The following is a 4,462-nucleotide window of genomic DNA, read 5'->3' on the forward strand; positions in this document are numbered from 1 at the left end:
CCAATATGCACCCTTGTGCACAGTATGAGATCATTTGAACAAACTATGCCATGAATGTGGCCATAAGATTGATCATCTGGCTTGAAAGGCATTGATCTCCACACATGATGGCTGGTTTCTGAGAACACTTTTTAAAAAGAATTGTCGTATTTCAAGTTTATTATTTTTTCTGGTAACTTGGCCACATATAATGACACAATGCGAAGGTTTTGCAATTTTTTGATTTTTTTTTGAATTTTTTATGCCTGTTTCAAAATGCGATCAAAACGACGGGCATGACCGTTCCTAGCTAGTGGTTGAATCTTGGAAATTTTTTGGTATTTCTCTGATTAAATAGATACTTTTGTACCTAAAAATGATTTTTAGGAAAAATAAATAGCAAACTATGAGGCAGCTACAGTTCAAATTTGACCCACTTTCAACAGAATCGGCAGAAATTTGTCTTTTTCACGAGAGGTGGATCATAATTTTTGACACCCAACCATTTGGTCAATTGTGCATTAAATATGTCCTAGTATTTTAGAAAAATAATTTGGTCCAATTTTGCAACAAATATATTATAGGTCCTTCACAAAAAAACTCAGTTTGGACACTCGAAAAATGATTAAAAATAGGTAGAAAGATCAGAAATGCATACAAATTGGTGCTCATCCATAAAATGTGGTCTAACTTGAGTGAAAATTTGTATAATGCCCTTTTGCAAAATATTTTTGATAGTTGCTTCACAAAAAAGCTCTATCTTTAGTACTTGGAAATTATTTTAAATCACAGATTCTCGAACCAATCAGAACACTTCTCACGGATCACCCCACTCTATATGATCTGAACCGTCCACACTAGGCGAATCCAACGTCTCTTGCTCACCTCTCAGCAGGCCAACCCAAACCCTAACTCCAGTCCTCTCCCCTCTCTCCCCCGATTCAGATCCACTCGCAGCTGCCACCTACCTCCCGCCCCCGATTCAGATCCCGCCGCCCACGCCCGTGCGCCACCACACTCCGCCGTCCCTGATGCCTCACTCGCCGCGCTCGTCCCGCCCTAACTCCCCTCCCACTCCAGCCGCCGCTGCCCCCTTCTCCCTCCCACCCACGCCCTGCGCCCACGCCCCCAACCCCACCCCTTCTCCTTCCCTCAGATCTCGATCTGCTGCCGCCCCCAACCCCAACCCCACCCCCACCGCCACCATCGACGACCCTCACCGTAGACGAGGTCGAGGCCGACCCAAGATCGAGCCCATGCCCAGAGCCGCCCCAAGATTCGCAGGCAACCCCATGCCAATCAGGACCTCGATCTGGATCGAGCAGGCGCTCTCCATCGATGGGGCTTGGGCAGGCGAGCCAACAGCAGCGGATTTGGCCCTTAGCTCCTCCGGTGGCCAGAAAGGCGCCGCGAAGGCTTGTAGAGCACGGGGACGTTGCTCGCCGCCCTCACCGCACATCCATTCCCCTCCACCACCTTCCCTCCCTCCCTCTACATGCCCGTCTATATAAGGTACGCCTCCCTCTCCCCTCACCTCTCTCCCCGCGCTTCCGGAAGTCGGGGTCTAGGGTTTGGTGCGCCGGTGCGCTGATGGATCTGGCGGGGTTGTTGGTGTGCTGCAGGAGGGCTGCCAGATGTCGAACGCGCTGGTGAGCCCGCCGGGCGGCGACAGCGGCGGCTTCGGCGGCGTCAGGGAGCAGGACAGGTTCCTGCCCATTGCCAACATCAGCAGCATCATGAAGAAGGCCATCCTGGCCAACGGCAAGATCGCCAAGGACGCCAAGGAGACCGTGCGGGAGTGCATCTCGGAGTTCATTGCTTCATCGCCAGCAAGTGAGTGCCTCTGTTGACCGTTGCCGCTCTATTTTGCCTGCCCGAATCAAGTGTGGTCTGGTGCTGACCTGTCGCCGTTTTGTCTTTTCTGTATTGTAGGGCGAGCGGCAAGTGCCAGAGGGAGAAGTGCAAGACCATCAACATCGACGACCTGCTCTAGGCGATGGCCATGCTAGGCTTTCAAGAGTACATTGAGCCCCTCAAGGTTTATCTGCAGAATTACAGAGAGGTGCATGCCCATTTAGCCATGTGGGACTTTTTTATCTGAACTAATTGGGGATGGATTAGTGCTTTGAGAGTTAGGTAGGTCCATGATAGTTTAATATGTTGCTGCTGTACCCTGAAAAGCTCTATTTGGCACTTTTGTTAGTCCTAGTTGGCAAATTTAAACACTCATGTTCAGCTTGGTGACTGATGAGACCCCACACTGCCTGGCACCAATCATCTTATTGTCCTTAGAACAAATGTTGATTTATCCCTCCAATTACTACTATCATTGAGATCTTCAATTCTGTTCTGTATTGTTAATTCAGATAACTGAATGATTTGAAGCACTAAGAATTGTCTCCGGAGTCCAACTATTAAAATGAAGTCTTTTATTCAACTGGGACATGCATGCGTACATGTGCTTGGAAGATATATTCCGAATGTTCATCTCAAAGCGTGATGGGGCTTTTCTGTCTTGTGCAGGTTGCTGACTTTGGTCTGGCCAAGATCCAGCACGAAGACGACACAGCCATGTGTCTACGCTGGCGATGGGGACTTTCGGGTACGAAGTCGGGTAGATCTGCCCAGTCGAGATGCGATTGATGATAAAAACTCATGAAACAGAGATATCATAACATTTCCATTTTGTTACATGTTTATATTTATTCAAATTCAGCTGTTTACATGGCCGAGCGGTCCAGAGATGTTTCCTTCATGCAGCAGTTTAAGTTGCTTCCAATTAAATCTGCTGTGAATGTGTTATATATAATTGAATCTGAACAAAATTTATTCCTTCAATCCTATTCATGTTTGCTCGGTGCAGATTAATTGATTGTCTCAATGTTGCCAAAGCTAGCATGTTATCATGCCAATGTATTAAAATTAAGGGATATGAAATAACCCCCCTCATGGAAATACAATCGAATGCACCTTAGCATGGAAATACATCAAATTTGGATGAAAGGCAACATAAATGGCTTGTTGATCCTATTCAAATTATACCATGAACTTATTCTGCATGTATTCAACTAGATCAAGTACAAGTACATTAGTTCGTCATATCTGTTATTAATACACTGTCCAAGTCATGAATTTCCTGAACTGGTGCCTGTATATATTTGGGTGCTTGTCAATTAGAAAATGTCTTCATCTAGCCTTGTCTCATCATTAAATTTGTGGTACATATTTGCTGAACAATTTTCTTCTCCTATGTTATTCAAGGAAATCTATATGATTTCTATTCTTAACATAAAAAGATGAGCTAACCTCTAGGTATATACAGATGCCACCTACAAGTGAATGCTGAGATACCATGTTTGTACTACGTGCCAGTGTAGCTGTACTGATACAAATACTACTTATGTACTTATGGAGTAGTAAATAACTTGTCATGTAATGTATACTAATTGGTGGATTGTACAGGGCAGCTCCTTGTCATGGGCGGCGTTGTTGTCGGCAGGGCCGTTTCTTCTTCGAATTACCACGCACGCGCGTCTTGTTTGTTGCTAATCAACTAGTGATTTGGGTGATTTTGGGTTGCTGTTAGTTTTGCTTCTGCAATTTAATGCTGTCAATGCTCTTTCCCGTTTGGTGGATCAACTAATTGCTTACAAATCCAGCAGGCATGAATGCTTACTTTTACAGATTTGTTTGACTGACTTCCTCAAATCTAGCTCGTGTCTACTTGTTGGATGTGGATCAAGTCTCCCTATGTCGATGAGTTCTAGATTCCAGTTCACCATGTTTCGCTTATGAATGAATGCGCTAAAAGTAGAACATAATCTGTTGCATTGGTGGTTACTTTATACATTTTCTGATTGCTCAATCCGCTAGTTAGCTACAGTTTACCTTGATCAGCGAATGTCGATGGTCAAATAATTTACGTCCATTCTCCAGATCTTAACATGTGGTTCTTGGATAGGTCCCTGTTTGAACCCTTTTTTATCTGAATCCCATGAAGAAGTAAATGAGCCTAGTTTTTTAACATGCATGCTGTCTTATTAAATCAGGGGGAAATTATTGCCTGGATAGGTGCTTTCTTTTGTGAAGTTAGTGGATGTTGATCAAGTCCCCCTTTCCGCTGTAAGAAACGTTTCTCCTGTTGTACTTCATAAAAAGCTTTCTGCTGATGGCAGGAAGAAGAAGGCTGTTCACAAGAAGATGGCAGGAAGAAGCAGGGTGATTCGATCCGATCCTCAAGGTGGCCCTTCCCTTCCCCTTCTCTCTTCGATTCGATCCGATCTATGCACAAAGTTCACTAGTTTGGATGCATCATAGAACTTGTGGTGGTGTTGTTTAGATTGCAGCAAGCAAAAATACAAGTGTTGAGCTTGTTAAGTGTTTTGTTATGGTGAAATCTAAACCATTTATTGAATAGTAGGATGGCCGACTTTCTATGATTATCTCTTGTTGCTATGTTTGTCTTTTCCATATTCAAATCATG

General features: G+C 44.5%; 1 pseudogene; it reads left to right on the forward strand.

The window, feature by feature from the left end:
* Positions 1 to 1,613: 1,613 nt before the first annotated feature.
* On the forward strand, positions 1,614 to 2,851 carry LOC123191744 (nuclear transcription factor Y subunit B-3-like; annotated as a pseudogene).
* The last annotated feature ends 1,611 nt before the right edge of the window (positions 2,852 to 4,462 follow it).

This window comes from Triticum aestivum, chromosome 2A, assembly GCF_018294505.1.
Source record: "Triticum aestivum cultivar Chinese Spring chromosome 2A, IWGSC CS RefSeq v2.1, whole genome shotgun sequence".
NCBI lineage: Eukaryota > Viridiplantae > Streptophyta > Magnoliopsida > Poales > Poaceae > Triticum > Triticum aestivum.